Here is a 20,224-nt window from a genome sequence, read left to right on the forward strand (position 1 = left end):
GGGTGTGCTAGAGCCTGAAAAGAAAAGACAGGAGAGAGGGGCCTGGAAGAAAGTATAGAAATGAAGATTATATCAATAAAAGTAACTAATACTGTCAAAAGAGTGGTGAAAATACAATATAACAGATAAAACTCAATAGTCAGGAATAAACCTAACCAATGTTGCAAAGCACTTGTATTCAGAAAACTGCAACTCAGTGTTAAAACAATTCAAAAATGGCCTAAATAACTGGGAGAACATTCCATGCTCATGCATTGGAAGACTAAATATCATCAAGATGTCAATTCTACTCAAGTTGATATATAGACTTAATGCAATCCTAATAAAAATTCCACCAGCATTAAAGAAAAAATTGAAAACACAATCATTAAATTTATTTGGGATGGTCAGGAGTCCTGAATAGCCAGAAACATCATAAAAAGGAAAAGCAAGCCCTCATCTCCAGACTTTAAATCATAATACCTACATATATTGGTAAAAATAGCATGGTTCTAGCCTAAAGACAGACACAATAGACCAATGGAATCAAATTTATGGTTCAGAAACAGACTCACATATATGTTCAAGTGATTTTTTACTAGCCTGTCAAAGTCACACAGCTTGGACAGAACGATCCACTCAACAAATGGCACTGAAAATATTGGACATCCATAGCTGACAATAGGAAAGAGGACTCCTATCTCACACCTTATCCAAAAATTAACTCAAAATATATCACAAACTGAAAATAAAAGCAAGCACCATAAAACTTATAGAAGACATTTTAGGAAAATATCTTCAATACCTGGTGGTGGGTGGTGGATTCTTAGAAGAGATAAGAGAAGGACTGAGTGGACTACTGATGTTTAATGTATGTAGAATTTTTAATTAGCTTTACTGTAAAGGTATGGAAATATATAGAGTGGATGGTAACACACAGTGAGTAACAGCTAGTTTATAAATGGAGATGTGGCTGAAAATGGTAGTCTAGTTCTGAAAATGCCAATTGACAGAATGCTAGGAAATAATCTAGGAACTGAGTAGCATAGTAAACTAAGAGGTTGGTGAGAATTGTGATTGATGATACAGATGCAAGAGTGTCCTTTGTTAGGTAAAACAAATGTAGATCACTACTGCTGGGTGTTGGGAACATGGAGAAGGATGGGAAAAACACAGCTGGAGTGACCTATGGACTGTGGTTAGTAGTAATAATATAATATTCTTGCATCTGTGTGAAAGATGTACTGTGTTGGTACTGAGGCAGTACAGAAAAAGTGAGCCAAATGTACACTATGGACATGGTAACAATCAGTTGATATTATTTCATCTGTAGCAAATGACACACACCACATTGTGGTGTGTTGATGGAGGGTGTTGTTTGGGAATTCTGCACATATGCATGATTTTTTATAAGGTTACAACTTCTGTCATAGAAAATATTTAAAAAATAATGAGGTTCGTTGGGGGAAAACACAACAAATGTAACATAAGGACTATGATTAAGAGTAAGATTTTGACAATATTCTTTCATAATTTGTAACAAATGTCTCATGACAGTGCAAGGTGTTGGTGGAGGGTTGATGTATGGGACCCCTGTATGATGTTATGCAGGTTTGCTTGGTAAGTTCACAACTTATACTATACACTTAATTGTTTATGTATGCTCATATATGAATGATGTAAAGATAATAATTGGATTGGTTAGGGGAAAATTGTTTAGTAGTAATATTTTGACAATACTTTTTATTAGTTAAAAAGTTTTAAAAATAATATAAGTTATTGGTGGTAGGGTGAGATATTATATATGTTTGTTTGATGTTATATATGTTTTGTAAGTTTACAACTATTATACACTTACTGTTTATGTATGTTTATGTATGAGTGATATAGTTCAATGAATTTAAAAATACATTAGAGGCAATAAATGCAGATTTTCAATGTTCAATGACAGAATTAGTGATTTCAAAAACAGAACACTTGAACTGGAAAAGACAGGAGAGTAAAAGAGAAGACAGTGGAAAAAGTGAAACAAGTGTTCAAGAAATCAGAAAACAATGCAAAGTACACAAATTTACACTATTGGTTTCCCAGAAGAAGAGAATGGAAAAGGGGTAGAAAGAATATTTGAGGGAATAGCAAATGGAAACTTCCCAACCCTTATGAAAGATATAAATATCAAAATCCAAGAAGGACAATGCACCAGAAGTAGAGTAAATCCAAATAGACCTACTCTGAGACACCTGCTATTCAGAATGACAAACATAAGAGATAAAAAGAATTCTGAAAGCAGCAAAAGAAAAGCATCACATGCAATAGAACCTCAGTAAGATTAAGTGCTGACCTCACATCTGAAACCATGAAGAAGAGAAGAAAGTGGTATGAAGTACTTAATGTACTTAAAAAGAAAAATCCATCAGCCAAGAATTTTGTATCTGGTAAAACTGAACTTTAAAAATGAGGGTGAGTCCAAAGTTTTCACAGGAAAAAAAAACGAACACTATTAGAATGTTACCAAAAGACTTACAAGAGATACAAAAGGGACTACTGCATCCTGAAAGGGAAAAAAAGAGAGAGACTTGGAGAATAGTGTTGAAATGAAGATTATTACAAAGGGTGAAATAAATGGTTAAAAGACAGAAAATAGTATGATATTGTTGTAGAATTTGAGAGAGGTTCAATTATTTGTGTGTAGAGAGGCCAGGACTCAGGAATGATTTTGAGAAGGAAAAATGGTTTATTGATGGTGGTCGGACTCAGGAGCTTTCTGTTTCAATCCTGAGCCCTGAACAAGATTTTTGAATCCCTTTTATATGGAGAAAACATTAAATGGTCCCTTTGTTTCAGTTCTCAATAGGCTTGAATTAGCATATATATCTTCCACATCCTAGGTTAGGTTTTAGCATGGACTTCATACATTCTAGATAAGCTTTTAGCATATTTGGTTTACATTTCCCCTTAATACTTAGAGTTTATAGACCTTGCATTGTTAAACTGTTTCCTGGGACTGGAGATGTTGCCATTGTCACCAAGGGCAGGACTGCAGCCTCTTACCATTTCACACCCACAAGTCAGACAGTTTAAGTTATCTCTGAAGAGACAAAGAGCCTCCCACCCATAGCCCATGTCATAGAGACCTTCCTGAGGTAGCACAGCCGTCCCCTTTGCTAGCCCATGGAAATGTCCACAGCTAGTGATTGCTAAATCCTCTCAAATATGATCACTCCCCTCTACCCCCATGAGATTATCTCAATTTGGGGTTTATGGCAAAAAGAACACAAAGGGAAGATTTTTCTTTCCTGAGGCTTTATCAGCAGTCTTTCTAACCAATAGGCCTTAAAAGCAATCAGGATTATGATCAGAGTCTACCTGATGAAACTCTATGCATACAAGGGCCTGGCTGAGTGGGGTTCCCCTAACCCACCTACCAGCAGCCACAGCATCACCTGGGAATTTGTTAGAAAGGCAAATTCTCAGACCCAGATCCAGACCTGCTGAATCAGAAACTTCAGGGATAGGGCAGGCTGTTTTATTTAACAGTTGTCCAGGAGACTCTGATTCAAGGTCAATCTTGAGACCCTGTGGCTGAGAGTCCAGGCACTAGACCAGCCCCTGTATTTTACAAAAACAAAACTGAATTGCAGAGAGGATAAGGGACATCTCCAAATTTTCACAGTTGTCCAATGGCTGAGGCAAGAATGGAATGGAAAATTACCTCTTCCCGGAATTCCAAGACAGAGTAAAACCTATGCAAAGCTTCAGGCAACTGAACAACTCTATGAACTAAAAATGCAAATCAGAAGCCTTGGAGTTCACTTCTGTCAAGCCAATGAACAGTGACATCCATAGGTGAGTAAAAATGCCCATACTCAAAGTTCTTCTAAACGCTTAAGCTTTGTAGGAAGTATTCTTTCCTTAAAAGCACTTTAGGGGAAGCAGAATTGGCTCAAGCAGTTGGGCACCACTTGGGAAGTCCTGGCTTCAGTTCCCAGTGTCTCTTAAAGAAAACTAACAAGACAGAGAGCTGATGCAAAGTGTTGGTGCAGCAAGTTGACACAACAAAATGACACAATGAGACAACACAATGAGGAAACACTACAAAAGATGCTACAAGCAGGGAGCAGATGTATCTCAAGTGGCTGAACACCTCCCACCCATATGAGAGATCCTGGGTTCTGTTCCAGATGCCTCCTAAAAAAAACAAAAACAAAAAAAACACTAGACATAGAGAGCAGGCAGTGAGTACAAACAATGAGAGGGTGAGAAATATAGAGATAAATTAAATAAATAAATGAATAAATAAGTAAATAATAAAATCTTTAGAAAACCCAAAAACACTTTAAGTCCACACCCTTTAAAATTCCAGTATTTCAAAGCATCTGTTTAGAAATGACTAGGCTTTGTCTTGAATCCTCTATATTATTCTTTTTCCAAACTCAATGTGCAATTCTTAAAGCCAGCAACCACTCCACTTCCCCTTGCTCTAGATATGTCTAACAATAGAAAATTCATTTTTGACTAATGGTGGATATCTGATTAAGTAAAACAAATTATTTTAATCTAAGAATATGTTTCTGCTTGATATGGCGCTAATCGGCATACTTAACACATTTAAGTTGAAAATGTCTCATCTACAGAAATACATTTATTTTCCCTAGCTGTCTAACAAACATGAGAGCTTTTGAAATCTTGCCCATTTCAAACCCTGCTTATTAAAAGTAAGCACTAAAAGGTTAAAGGTCTAATTTAAACTAAATGAAAATAACTTAAGTTTGAAATTAATTTATTGCTGTCACTTTCAGATGAAGGCATCTCCCACAGATGCATTGTTTTTCTTGGTAATCTAGACTGAAGAAAGAGTTATTTATAAAAATGTCTATAACCCAAACTTTATAGATTTTCTTTTATGGCATTACTAATATGATATCATGGACCCAAAGGCATTCTGAATAAAATATTGTTAATTGTTTGAAAAAAATAAAAGGCAAATATTGTGAAAAAAGCTGGCTTCAAATTAATAAAGACATATTTAGAAGTCACTCAGCCTTGAAATTACCAGTAATTCAATGTCATGTGTCCTTTGAGAATGACCTGGTCTTTAAAACAATAAAACCAATGATTGAGGAACCAGGGTTGAAATCAACTGAATCACCTACCTTTCAACTACTAAACTGGAGAATTTAATCACAAAAGATGAGGGATTATCTTTTCCAAGGGATCACTTCATTAAAAATATAGATAGTATCTTAACACTCAAACAATTTTTTCATATTCTATCCAAAGTAAACATTTCCAAATGAGGTTAAAAGTGACTGCCTTAAAAACCACCCAAAGTTGGTGATCATCACCACGAAGGTTGAGCAGGGTGGTGTACCACAGGGCCACCTGTTTCATTACCAACTCCGGGGGCACACCAAGCCCCTCACAGACTTAGTGATGGGGGCTGACTCATATTCCCCAAGACACATTCAAATCCTGGTCCCTGGTGCTGTGGGTGGGAGCTATTTGGAAGAATCTCTAAGATCCTTTTAAGATAAAACCAAATTGAGCCAGGAGGGCCTTCATCCTACAGGACTGGAGACCTCACAAGGAGAGGATCTAGGCAGAAGGACCCCTGTGCAGAAGTGGAGACCACAGGATTCAGATGGCCATGTGATGAGCAGAGGTTGAGCCACCAGTAGGATGCCCCCCTGCACGACCATGTGGCTGCTAATCCCTTGATTTGATGTCTAGCCTCCAAACCCTGAGACACTGAATTCCTGCTGCCTATGGTATGTGTCACAGTCAACCAGCCAGACTCAGACAGATGAGGTTAGCATCCCCCACTGTAAAGATGGGGGAATGTAGGCTCAAAGAGATGACATGACTTACACTAGACCTCAGAGCTAGAAAAAGGAGGAGCCAGAATTTTACCCCACCCTGGTGAATGCCAAGCCCCATGCTTTCCTCAGGACCTCAGCTGCTTCTCACTTACAGGGTGACAACAGAAAATGCTGGACACCAGGGCCATCCATCCTCCTAGGGATTTTGTCCTCGAGTGAACAAAATTCCATTATTTGCAGTTCAGATCATTGGGGAGAAAGTGCATTGCAGTATATCTAGAGTTCAATTGTGCTAAAATGTAACTTTCCTGATATTTCCTCTTGAAGAAAGTAAAATGCAAGCATTGTTTTAGGTACACTAGAGATAATATCAGGTAGTAGTGGCTTCTGTGATTATTAGGAAAATAACTGCACACCCCTCCCCAAATACAAATGCAGAGAATCCATGAACAAAAATCCCAGTCACTTAAGGTGGGGGGGTATTTTTAATGTTGTGAAGGTGCCTGCAGTCAATGAGTCACCAGCATCACTTAATCTGAAATAGTCTCATGTAAAAGTCCACCTGCTGGATGTGCCTACATCCTAAAGGTGTCTCCCAGGCTCTTGACCAAGGGCCCTTACGGAAGCTGCTTGTCTTTCATTGTCCCCACCATAAGGCCAGTTGGGGGCATCTCTGCAGTTTCTAGATGTCAGCAGAACCAGGATATAAGGCCCTAGGGTCCCCACCCCCTGTAAAAGGAGACCCTGGGCCTTTGGAGCCTGGGGTGAGCCTCAGACTGGAGAAAAGTGCCCAAAGCCAGGAGAATTGATGCTGGGGATGTCGGTCTTCCTGTAGAAGTCAGCCCTCACGTGGTTGCCACAGCCATGGTGGTGGTTCAGTGGCTTGATGGGCTGGTGGATGTGCTTCCCATAGGTGGAAGACATCAGCACCTCAATGGGCCATTCATGCTCCTGTAGGGGATCATTGAGATGCTCCCATTAGCAGGGGTCTGCTGCTGTAGCTGCCTGAATCATGCAAAGGGGCAGAAGGTAGGAGCTTGTGTTCATAGAAGTCAAAATGAGATGTCAGTGGTTAAACAAGCATGAGAGCATAATTCTAACAACTTCACTTTCTAGTGTCACTTAAAAATACATCACACTTCTGGAATGAATGAATTAGTGCTGTATGTTCATGATTTTGTTCATTACATGTACCAAAATTCAAGCATAACTGATTGGGATGTTTTCATTTCAGGTGAAGAATTATATCTGGACAGACTGAGTCTAGCACAACTGACACAACTTTACTTATTCTCAGTCATAGAATATCCTTTCCATAAGGTAAAAACAAAAGGTGTATGGCATTATTTCAAGGAGGGCAAACAGGTTTCTTGTGCCCCTTCTGAAAACTAAGTCTTTTCTCTTTTGACCTGTCTCCATAACTTTATTAAAAGGGAAAACTTTCATTTACTTGGAGCTAGGTGCAACAGCTGGCCTTTTCTTTGATAAATTGACCCCATTTCTGTCTTGTCCTATAGGACCAATTCCTGCTGTGTTAGATTTCCAGATGGTTTCAAGTGTTGAAGGCATACAAATCTTAATATTCCTTGATTCATTTCAAGGGTTTTAAAGGGCTTAGCACGCACATTAGCCATTTGATTAAAAAGTCTGAATCTCTGAACTCTACAAATCCTAATTATTTCTGAGTGTATTTTTTAACCAAGTCAGAAATTTCACTCTTCTCTGGTAGACTTTATTTTAGGTGGTATCTGTGCTATAAAGATTCACTCTCATCAACTTCACAGCATATCTTTTTTGTGTGATTGGAAATAGTCCCAACAGACTTCATCACCTTCTGCTTTGTCCTTCAAACTTGACTCAGGATCATATTCTGGTAAAAGGTAAAGAAGTGGAAAGTCGTTACTCTTTTCTTTTATAACATTTTTAACAATGCCAAGGCATATAAACACTAAAATTAGTTAACCCCAAACACCTCCCTTCCCTGAAATAACAAATTTGTAACTGTGCTTTCTATGCCCAACATACACAAATATATAAACCAATTTTCTTTTCTCTTTATGTCCAGTATATCATATAATTTACCATTATGTACAGTATACATAGACCTTCCTCAAGGCCAATGTGTGTGGAACAAATACGTTCTTCCTCAAAGTGGTGCAGTATTTTATGGGACTTACTCACCAGTTTCCCAGCTTATGATCTTTCAGGTTCTTTCCAACTTTGGTCTCTATCAGCAGTGCTGTAGTAAACACCCTTGTGTGTCATTCTACTGCAGCCCATGTTCCTTTAAGCTGCAAACTAGAATGTTAAGAGTGGGACCAGTGGTGTAATGTCAGTAGTGACTCTGAATGGTAGATGTCACACCTCCCCAGCAGTGAGTGAAGGTGGCTGTGTTTTTTTAGTCCTGTTAGCTTTTGCCACTCAGTTCAGTGGAAAAGGGTGTCTTGTCATGTATTAAATTGCATTTGAGTGAGCAGTAATGAAGTTGAGCATTTTGTCAAATGTTTATTGGCCATTTGTATTTCCTAGGTATTGCCTTCCTGATCCCTTATTCATCTTTCCATTGCTTTGTGTTTTTAAGTTTTGTGTGACCAAATCTACCTGTCTTTTAATGGTTCCTGACTTTTCCATCATGCATAAGAGTATTTCACCAAATATGTGTTAGTGCAAATATTTACTAATTTTTCCCCATTGGATCTTTAATCCACCTGTGATTTATTATATAAGTATACCTCAGACATTTGGCTGGTCGAGTTTCAGGCCACCATAATAAAGTGTGTTACATGCATGTTTTGGTTTCCCAGTGCACGTGTACTATAGCCTTTTAAATATGCAAAAGCATTATTTTTATTTTTAAATGTATATACCTCAATTAAAATGTGACACAGATGAAGAAAGCACACATTGTTGGAAAACTGGAACTGATAGACTTGCTTGACCCAGGATTGCCACAAAACCTCAGTTTATTTAAAAAAACAAACAAACACAATATCTGCAAAGTGCAATAAAGCAAAACTCAGTAAAAGGAGATATGCTCATAGTCTGATGTTTGGTAGGAGTTTAACTCTTCTTTACTAGACAGATAACTAATTTTCCAGCACTAGTTGTTCCATTGCAATCCTTTATTTATTGAATTGAGATGTCAGTTTTATCATTTCTTCTTGGATTAAAAATTTTAACTGAGTGTCCTCCTGAAAGCAATTCTGAGAGTTTCAGAGATGTTTCTTGAATTTGACAGCATTGTCATGATGTTTATTGTTCTTTTTTCAGTGACTACTTTTAAAACACATTTTAAGAATATGTTGAGCTATTAGACTTTAACTATAACAAGAATATTTTTCATTGCTGTGTTAAGAAAGATATCAGTCCTAAGTCCTAGAAAAACATCATTCACTAAAGGAATTTTGTATCAAACTTTTATACATAGGTAACTCACTACCTTCACTTTATTCTCTGGTTTTGTATCTTATTTTTCTCTCATGTTTGAATATATGATTTTTAGGATCCCAAACTCCTTCCTAAATATCAAATGAAATCATTTTTTACTCCATACCATTCCCTGGAGACCCCTGTGAATTTTCACTTTCATAAATCTCTGGTAATTGAATTGATCGACCTTTTAGGAGCAAGATCCTACTTTGCTTCCAAAATGTTAATAACCTATTGGTATACAGTAGGTAAGTAACAGGGGATTTATTTACAGAACCTTAGTGGTTGTTATCTCTTTGGGAGACAGGTGGAGCTTAATAGCCACAGAATGCAAAATGGAATCTTCCCTGCCCCACATGAGGCTCTAGAGTGTAGATGGTAGAATATAGTATATAGACTGTATTTGAATCCAGCTTGCCACAGAGTAGCAGAATGTCTTTGCATAGTGTACTTACCCTTTTTAACCTTTTTCTGTTTGCTTCCTCATCTGTAAAATGTGAGTAAGAAGAATATTGACCTCAAACACTTATGGTAAGAAGGAATAAATGAGGGAATAACACAGTAAGTGCTCATGTCTGTTTAGCTGCTCTTATAGTCTAGGCCTGCACTGTCCAGTATAGTAGCCACTAGTGCAGATGGCTACTTAAATTTACATTAAACATAAGTAAAGTTTATATCACATTTCAAGTGCTCCAAAGCCTCCCATAGCTGGTGGCTACCACATTAGCACTGATATAAGCACACAGATCCTCCCAGAAATAGCTCCTGGACTATGCTGACTTTGAGTCGAAATCCTTCCTTTCATCAATTAAAAAATCATCTAAAAGAGAACCATCTCTGATAGGCTTCAAATGGTCACATGTTCCACCTCTCCTGCTCTCATGGCCCTTTCTACAGAAGGAATGGCATATACCAGAGGGCTTGGAAGGGTACACCAGCCACTCCCCTTGGCCACATGTTGCAGTTGTGGGGTGCCACGGTCATGGGCTGCATTAGCTGTCAGGAGACATGGAAGAGAGGGATGTGTTGAGCTGCTTAGTTGTCTAATTTTGCTGAACTTAGAACATTTTCTTCACTGTCTGAATTGAAAGTGTGCCACCATTTGTAAGGAGAAGGAGGAAGTGTGTGGTTCCTACTGCTCCCCTGTTAATTTGAGGACCTACTCCTTGCTTTAGACCAGGAAGCCTCCTTAATTTCAGGCTGACAGGCTTGTTCTTGAAACTGAGTGAGTGAACATCCTCATTTGGTTGTGGTCATTACTTTGCAGCCTTCTGTCCTATTGGTAAATACAGTTTGGAAGAAATCAAAACAGAACAAAGAAGTAAAGGAAGATAGTGTTTTTGAGGGTATCACATGAAGAATTTTTTCCTTCTCTCACTAGATATTGAAATTAAATTAGATAAAGAAGGATTTGTATTACCTTTTACAGTTGATGAAGATGTACACAAAAGATAAAGAAATTGTGCTAGTTTTTATGTTAAAAGGCCTGTTGAGGTGAATAGGAAAGGATCATTTTCTTAAAAAGGTGAGAAAAATAGATGATTCCAGAAATAAAACTACATTTCAGGATATGTTTTCTGGAAATTACTTATAATATTTTATAAACAGCATCATTAATTAAGCCAAGTACTTTTTCAGTAGGCTAAAGAGTAACACATTCATGATTGATGTGAGAGTATTGGCCATTAGGAAAAGCCACATTTTGAGTTAATTTTGGCCAAAAAAATAATGTTTTGGATTGTTATAAAAACTAAGTTTATTTCTCTTTGATTTTTTCTTCAGAGTAGCACTATGCATTAATGGCCCCAAAAGAGTTTGTTTTAACAGCAAAAATTTACTGGGAAAAGAGGCTATTAAACAACGGCAACTCCATTTACTTGGTTATCAAGTTGTCCAGGTATGGGTCCATTCCCTCCACCCCCCAAAGTAATCCCTCATTCCTACTTGCTTTTTCCAGGGTCCTAAGTATTCTGCTAGGACAGTGGGCTGAGAATCTTATATCTCTAATTGAAGCACCCACTTTGTTAATTAGGCTTTTCAGTGTACTTGATATTTTTTATAAATCTTTGGCTTATGTTTTGAAATACAGATTTTTCTCTTTTTTTTTAAGATTTATCTATTTTATTTATTTCTCTCCCCTCCCAACCCCCACCCCAGTTCTCTGTTCTCTGTGTCTATTTGCTGCATCTTCTTTGTCTACTTCTGTTGTTGTCAGTGGCATGGGAATCTGTGTCTCTTTTGGTTGTGTCATCTGGTTGTGTCAGCTCTCCGTGTGTGCAGCACCATTCCTGGGCAGGCTGCACTTTCTTTTATGCTGGGTTGCTCTCCTTATGGGGCACACTCCTTGCGTGTGGGGCTCCCCTATGCGGGGAACACCCCTGCATGGCACAGCACTCCTTGCGTGCATCAGCACTGTGCATGGGCCAGCTCCACACGGGTCAAGGAGGCCCGGGGTTTGAACCGTGGACTTCCCATGTGGTAGACAGATGCACTAACCACTGGGCCATGCAAGCTTCCCTTGAAATACAGAATTTTCTTATCTTCAGTTTTCCAAAAGCAGAATATGCCTATATTCTTCATAAGATATGTTCAACTCTGCTTTTAGAGTTATTAAATTATTGGAATATCTGTTTTAATTTCCCCCTGATGTAAGTGTAAGAATGGACAGGATGACTCACTAAAACCAGTATCTTCATCACTACCTAATGTCTAAGACCTTATTGTTTCCTTTGTAAGTTACTTAATAAGGCATTATGATGATGAGTGACTAGAATGTAGATGAATTTCGCAAGTTCTCTAAGGTATTGGTGCTAGTCTGCTCCCTGGTTTCCTCTCTGGCTTACTCTTGTCCAGTTCATCTTGCACACCCCAGACTTCTGAAAACCCTCAGCATGCCAGCCTGTGATCAGAAACCTTGTTTCTTTCCTACTCACGGGATACAGTAGAAACTCCTCTGCTCTGACTTTTGGGATCCCCTGAGGCTGCACCTTGTTACCTGTCTTCAAGCTGGCGGTCTCTTCCCTCCCACCTAACCCACTCCATTCTCTCTCCCATTGCTCCTTTGACCAGGTGCCCCCTCTCCCTCCAGACAGCATCTCCTCATGACTAAATTCTGTCCATTCAGCAACACCCCACTCAGGTCTCTTCTTTCCCCACAACCTAAAACCCTGACCTCCTCTGAGGGCTGGAATGTTGATTTTCTTCACACACTCTGCATTGGCTTGTTGCATACTTCTAGTATTGATTGTGTCTTCGAGGACAGGAATCATCTTTGATCCTTTAAATATCCCTCTTATTTAAGCAACTAATATTTATTGAGCTCTTATTATGTACTAAGCATTGTTCTGGGCTCTGGGAGTACACAAGATAGCTGTGACTTTGCCCTCGAGGAGCTTCCATTCTTATGTGTGTGAAAGCATTTGTGGGCAGGTTGTTAGAGACAAACAAGTTCAACACGGTAGTTTCAATTGTGAAGGATTATACTAGCCAGTTCCTTTTTTTTTATTCTTCCCGTAACAGATCCATTTTCATGAGGCTGAGATGCTAAAATCAAGGCTTGAATTTGTCAAATCTTATCAAGAAAATTGTTTTCTCAAAACCCCGGGGTTCAGTGCTGACAAGAAGGAATAGTGACTTCAGAACTCAGATCATGAAAGAAGTTGTGTTTTTATGGGTCTCAGCATAAAAAGAGCCTTATTTGTGAATTAGCCATTTTGCAGAATTATGGACTATTTGGTGATCTGAAAAGGATCTGTCTAGATCTTACAGAGACATGGAAGGAGCCTTTATTTTCCCTATACCGTGAATACCAAGTGTCAGTGATTGATTTAAAATTAAAGTTCAATTTAATATTAGTATCATAGATACTTGATTTTATATGTCAAACAGAATCGATCAAGTAAATAAATGAATACAATGAATGACTATTTTTAAATCTGCCATCTTGTAGCAGTTTTCTGCTAAATGAAAACAGTATGCTTTTTAGAAACCTTCATTTCCTCCTCCTACAAATATAAGAAATTTTTTTTTTCCCATTTCCTGATGTACTTTGTTAGCAGATGTAATGTATGGTGAGGAGGAGCAATGGGAAAACAGATGACAGCACTTTGGATTACTATAACATTTATAATTGTAGAATTATACAGAAGTAATCCTTTAATAAAATATAGGGAAGTGGATGTGTCTTAAGCAGCTGGACTCGTACCCACACTGTGGTGGATCCCAGGTTTAGTTCCCAGTGCCTCGTAAAGATGATGAGCCAAATAGCAAGCTGACAGGACGAGCTGACTTGGTGAGCTGATGCAACAAGGTGACACAGTGAGCTGATGCAACCAGATGATGCAGTGAGTGATGTAACTAAGAGACACAGTGAAGAAACACAATGAGACATATCAAATGGAGCAGAGGTGGTTTGTGTAATTAGCTGCCTCCCTCCCACATTGGAGGCCCCAGGTTCGGTTCCCAGTGCCTCCTAAAAAGAAGATGAGCAGACAGCAAGTGCAAACAACCGGGGAGAGGGGTAAATTAAAATAAAATCTTTAAGTATATATATATTCAGGAGTATTCTCTTTTTAAATATACAATGAAGTAAAGTAAATTTAGGTAGGGTTGTAAGGGGGCAGGTTTGATTGGGGGAAAATCTAAAATGTAAGTCATGCGTGAATTACATTGTATTTAGTGAAGTACAGATGCTTCACTCTCCAATTACGGTCAGGTTAAAGCTTGAGGGGAGAGTGAGACAAGGCAGGCAGATGTGGAAAGGGCCGCAGAGTTTGGAGACTGGGTTTCTACCTCTGGCTAGTTCCGGGGCCTTGGACAGGGAAAGGAGCTTCCATTTACTTCTCACCCGCTCTGTGCTGAGCTCTATGCTAAGCACTTGAACACAGGGTGTATGATTTCCAGGGGCCTTGGACTTGGGCAGTGTTTCCTCTCCAAAGCTCACAGATGGTCAATGCCTGCCTTGGATACAGAACCACGGGTGAAGATGAGACTTGAACCTGGTCTGATCAGCAATGTAACAGAGGTCTGAGAATCTGTGTTCAGGAGACAGGCACGTGGGGTTGATTTCAACCTCTCTTGCAAATTGTATGACATTGGGCCTCATTTCCAAATGGCTAATCAGAAAATAAGGATGAAATGAGTTAATACACATAAAAACATTTAGAAAAAGGCCCACCACAAAGTAATCACAGGACATATTAGCTAGTAATGTCTGCATTTCTACCAGTATTAGGATTCTCTGAAGAAACAGCCAACAGGATATGGGTCCATACGTAAATAGGGAGGGATTTGTTAGTAGAATTGGCTCAGTTACCCTGGGGATAGGCAAGTTCAGATTTCCTAGGGCAGGCCATCCATTGGAGACAGCACAGGGGATGACTTTCTTGGGAGAAGCTGAAGAAGGAGAGAAAGGATTTGCCATTGCTGAGGGCCTTGGTGTTGCTTTAAGACCTCCAGGTGCTGGGGTGATGGGACTCCCCTCCTTGCTGAAGGCAGTCGCCCTTGTTTGTGGATGTCATCAGCCATAGCTGCAACTGCCTAATGGTCTAAAGCCACCTACAGAATGCCCTCACACTGGCAGGCCAGGGCTTGCATCATCCAATGACTCGGCACCAACTGGATGGTGATAAACCATCGCATGACCCCATCATGCTGTAACATTTTAGATCTCTTTATCTTTACTTTTTAAGGCTTTTTAAGCTTTAGCATAGGTTATTGATACTCTATGAGTTCTAGAGCTCTAAGTTCACTTTTAAATTTTATGCTTCTTTGTAGAGAAGGAATGAGACAAATAGAAGCAAATGAAAGATTGACCAGGAGAGAGTTGCAATCGATTCGGATGTGTTCATATACCCAAGTGAATTCCCGCTCACCTGGGGGCCAGGCCAAAAGGATTCCCACATCTCTGGGAAACCTGTGAAGTGTTCTCACTTACAGTTCTTAGAGCATTTCATGGCTTTGGGCCTGAGCACTATTCTGGATCATACTATGCCTCGGAAACCCTTCCACAGTCCCTCTTTGCTACCCAGACCAAGCCCAGTGTCACTTCTGCCTTCTGTGAGCTCTCTTGTCCCTCCCTGTCACACCCTATACCCCCCACCCCCCTCACCCCACTCCAACCCCCATAACAACAATCTCTTCCATCATCATGAGACATTCATTGCATTTGGTGAATACAACTCTGAGTACCACTGCACCTCATGGTCAATCGTCCACACCATAGCCCACACTCTCCCACAGTCCACCCAGTGCGCCATGGGAGGACATACAATATCCAGTAACTGTCCCTGCAGCAAAACCCAGGACAACTCCAAATCCCGAAAATGCCCCCACATTTACATTTCTTCCTCCCACTCCCACCCCCAGCAGCCAACATGGCCACTTTCTCCACACCAATGCCACATTTTCTTCAATTACTAATCACAATAGTTCATGAATAGAAATATCAGTAAGTCCACTCCAATCCATACTCTATTCCTCCATCCTGTGGACCTTAGAATGGTTGTGTCCATGTGTAACGTGGTGTAGGAGGAGCACAGACTGGCTTGCTGGGTCATACTTCTAGGGGTGCCATAATTCTAGGGTTCCTACTGCTAGGTGTGCTGTACTTCTAGGGGTGCCATATTTCTAGGGTGCTCTACTTCTAGGGGTGCCACTGAAAGTGTGTGGTTATTGCTTTTGTTAATTAGCATCAAGGACATGGTACTGAAACATCTCTGAAACCTCTGCCTGAATCAAGGACATACAGGCAAGAAACCTCCTGAGAGGGATGCTCGTTGGTCCGGGCCTGAGACCGCCCCCTCCCCTGCTTGCCTGTCCACCTGCACTCCCAACTGCCTTCCCCTTCTGAAAGCTGCACCGCCCTTTTCCTCCCTTTCTGCCACCTGCACATCAATGGGCTCGGCCTCAGGGCCACCACAGATGCTCTTCCCTCTCCCTGGAATGACCCACTGTTCCCCAGATTTCACAAGTCTTGCCCCTCATTATCATTTATGTTTCAAGCCAGTCTTCCTAGAGCTGCCCTGGTTAAAGTATTCCCAAGGCCTGTTTAGTTCTCCTTTTCCTTTTTACTGATACACACACATCCCAGGCTTGAGAGTTAAGCGCATTTTCGACAGAAGGAACACACCTCTTGAACCAGCATTTGACTCAAGAAACAGCGGAGCGCTGCGGAACAGTTCAGTTTTGCCAGATACCACTTGAATGGATTCGATTTCTGCCGCTGCACAACAGCACCTGCCAGTACAGTGAGCGGTGGCCCCTCGTGGTGACCGAGGCGCTGAAAACCGACTCGTTGCACGTTGACACGATGCTGCTGCAGACACACTGAGTTAATATACCATGGCAGTGAATTCCACCTGAGTCTTCCACTACTGTTCCGCAGCTCCTGGAGAGTTTCAGATGCCGCGGTGGCGTGGCCTGCACTTCTATCTGACAGCCCGCTTGGAACCCTCCGGGAGCACAAGGGCAAGGGAAGGGCAAGCCGGCGCAGGCCCCCAGTCCAGCAGACGCGACTCCTTGTGTCCCAAGTGGGCCCTCCAGGGACCCGCAAGGAGACGGGAGGACACGGTCCCATCCCCAGCCCAGCTGCGCCCTCCGCCCTGCGCCCCTGGCCCTGCGCCCAAGCCCTGCGCCTGCCGCCCAGCTTTGTGACGCGAGACCGCGGTTCCCCAGCAACTGCTGAACGCGGGCGCCGGGCAGCCAGGGAGGCGGACTCGGGCGGGGCCCCTGGCCGGGTGGGACCGACATGGCCTGGGCAGAGAAGCTGGACGCGGGCGTCCTGGCGGATGAGGAGGAGATCACCGCCGCCACGCTGTGGGGCACGCCAGGGCCGCCGCCCATCTCCGCGCAGTCCGCCTTCAGCTATGTCCCGCAGCCGCGCCTGGACCCCAAGGAGCGCAGCTACTTCTCCTGCCAGGCCCGGGTGAGGCCGGAGGGGCGGAACCGCGCGGCGGGGGTGTGGCGGTGCTGGGGGCAGGGTTCCCCTGCCAGGGAGGGGCTGGGGCAGAGCTGTGCCACCCGGAGCGGGGACTGGACACCCAGCGGCACCGCGTGGAAGGGATCTGGGGGCCAAGCAAGGGCGTAGGGACGGGACCCGGGCATGGTGGGGGATGCTTCTGTGGGGGTGGGAGCAGGACATCATAGTGGGAAAGGGCTACCGGGAAGGTCAAGTGGGGGGCGGGCAAGGAGGGAGTGCTCACCAGGGAGGAAGACTCGATGGGGCGCCTGGGGGTGGTGGGGGCAGGGGCTGCTCGGCAGGGTCGGTGAGATGGGCGCCTGGACCCAAAAGAGCAGAGCTTTTAGTACTGCGAGACACAGAGGCACCCCTCCCCCGGGCTGGAAGGGCCTTGCAGCAATCCGGGGGTGCGCGGACAGTCTAGAAAGGGAGCCCCGAGGCTATCCAGTGTGCAGGATGCGGCCCCCTGAGCAGTATGTGCGGTGGTTCCCGCGGCCGTGAATAAGCAACCAGGCTGATGGACAGTCCTGGGCCACTGGAACCCTCGGGCCGCCTTCCCACCGACAAGGAGAACCAGGAATAGGTCTGCACCATCTGGCCCGGCCCCTCTGGGAAGGTGTGCGTGGTGGGAAGACCTCGGGGGTCTAAGCAGCCGAAGCCCCCAAGAGAGGGCGGAAGGAAGGAAGAGAAGGGTGTTCAGAGTTGTCCAGGTCACCCATTCCTTTCTTTTCAACATTGTTTCGGTCCGTCCCCAGGGTGTTCCTCAGGGCATCTGATTAGATAAAAGCCTTGATTGGGGACCCTCAGCCTGGCGGACAGCTGGGCACCTGGGCTATCCCTCAGGCCTCCTGGAGGGATGGGACTGCCAGAAGAGGGACACCTCACTTTTCTCAGGCTGCTGTCACAAGTGCCATGAACTGGGTGGCTAAAAACACCAGAAACGGCTCTCTCAGCCCGGCAAGCTGAAGCCGCAAGTGCGTGGGCCGTGCTGATGTGTCAGTCCTGGCCGCTGGGGCGCCTGTCCCTTGGCCAGCAAGCCTTGGGTTTTCAGTGCCTCCTCAGTCACCCTATGGCCTGCTCTGTCTCTTTTCCCATGGTGCTCCCGCCCCCCACTTTTGTCTGTGTCCATCCCCCTTCTAAAGACACCAGCCATCCTGGACTAAGGGTCCACCCACTGCAGTCAGCCTCATTCAATTTAAATGATTCTGCTTGCAATAACGCTTTTGCAAAAAGTTCATGTTTCCAGGTACCCAGGATTAGGACTTTAAGGTATCTTTTTGGGGTACACAGCTCAACCCATAACGTGGAACACAGATTCCATTGGAAAGGAAGTTAATGGTGTATAAAATAATCCCACAAAATGCCTCCTTCCTCTTCTCCTAGCTACCCACAATCAGTGGTGCCCAGGTGAGTCCCCAGTTCATGTCAACTCTCTCTCGAGTACTGATGGGAGGTCCCTTGAGTCTCATGAGCTTCACTTCACACACAGAAGTGTAGTTTCCAGTTGAAGCAAACATGGCCCTCAGCCTGCCCCCCGGGATGTCTCTTGAATCTAAGGTACCCCTCTGCCTGGCTTCTAGCGTGTGGAAAAACTGGATGGAGGAAGGGGACTTCTGGGGCCGTCTGACAAGGTACCTATCTCTGCTGGCCATTAAAACAGGAGGGGGGTGGAACGGAAGGGTTCCTGGCCTTCTGTAAACACACACCTCATCTGTTTTCCTCCTGTGAGCAATAGCTTTTGAACAACTGTAAATAGTTTCACTACTAAGTGGGGTTTACATTTTGAGTCTACGGTACCTATGATACTGCCAGTGAGTTGATGGCCATCATGAGATAATAGTCAAAAAGTCAGGACTCTTGGTGTATGAAGTTGTTCAAATCTTCTTTATCTAGAGAATATAAATTTCATCTGGATTTTCAGAATAACAAAGACAGTTCACACTACACCGTTTTGTTTGTACCTTTGAGGAGTCCCTTTCCATAAGGTGGACTGTAGACTGCTCCTTGATGGGATGTCACTGATGGAAGGTACCGCTGAATACTGCACAGTGGGGCTTGTGGATTCTGAAGCTTAAATGTGGTAGAAATGCAGAGCAGAGCCCCTGCTCCCTGCGGGCCAGGCCCAAGAGGGAGAGGGGCAGAGTGAGCCTGAAGACTCAGTGTCTCCTTCCAGAATTTGGCGGTCTGATAAATGGCCCCGCCTTCCAGGGCTAACTGAACAAGGGCCAGAGAGGGGCCCCGTGGTTAGAAGTGACCAGGGCTCTATCTCTTGGTAGGACATCAGGAATGAGCCATAAGCACACTTTTCTATATGACAGGGTCAGCAAACTAAGGCCTGCAGGCCAAATCTGGCCACCTGCCTGTTTTGATAAAGTTTTATTAGAACACACCCACACCCATTCATTTCTTTAATGTTCCTGTGCAGGATGTTGGGGTTGAGTGATAACGACAGAGCCCACAGGGCCAGAAGAGTTCCCCCCTGGCCCTCCAGAAAGAAAGTCGCTGACTGCTGCTCGAATGCCTTATTGCCTCCTGGAAAAAGGGAAATGTCTTTATTTATTTATTTTTTTGTCTTTATTTTTTTAATATTACATTCAAAAAATATAGGTCCCCATATATCCCCCACTCCCCTCACCCCTCTCCTCCCCCCATAGCAACAATCTCCTCCATCATCATGAGACATTCATTGCATTCGGTGAATACATCTCTGAGCACCGCTGCACCTCATGGTCAATGGTCCACATTATAGCCCACACTCTCCCACAGTCCACCCAGTGGGCCATGGGAGGACATACAATGTCTGGTAACTGTCTTTAGAACGCATGCATTCAAATGGGATTTTATGTGTTTAAAGCATTTCAGGGCAGTTTTGGTTAGCTGAGGTTACAGGCAAATTCAAGTCCTGGGGCTTTGTGCATGCCAAAAGGAAATTATGCAACTGAAATAAATATTAATTAAAATCTAAAGAAAAGAGCCTTAAAAGCAACAAGAACAGCAAAAGGCATTTCAAAGTCTATTTGAACCAATGTTCACACCGTGG

The 20,224-nt window shown here is 42.8% G+C and overlaps 1 long non-coding RNA gene across 1 annotated transcript; it reads left to right on the forward strand.

Moving 5' to 3' along the window:
• Positions 1 to 18,707: 18,707 nt before the first annotated feature.
• LOC131275201 (uncharacterized) lies at positions 18,708 to 19,747 on the forward strand. The gene is made up of 2 exons (XR_009182611.1): positions 18,708 to 18,815; positions 19,610 to 19,747. It is a non-coding gene; the product is annotated as an uncharacterized lncRNA (long non-coding RNA).
• The last annotated feature ends 477 nt before the right edge of the window (positions 19,748 to 20,224 follow it).

The sequence above is a fragment of the Dasypus novemcinctus genome, chromosome 22 (genome assembly GCF_030445035.2).
Source record: "Dasypus novemcinctus isolate mDasNov1 chromosome 22, mDasNov1.1.hap2, whole genome shotgun sequence".
In the NCBI taxonomy this organism is placed as follows: Eukaryota; Metazoa; Chordata; class Mammalia; order Cingulata; family Dasypodidae; genus Dasypus; species Dasypus novemcinctus.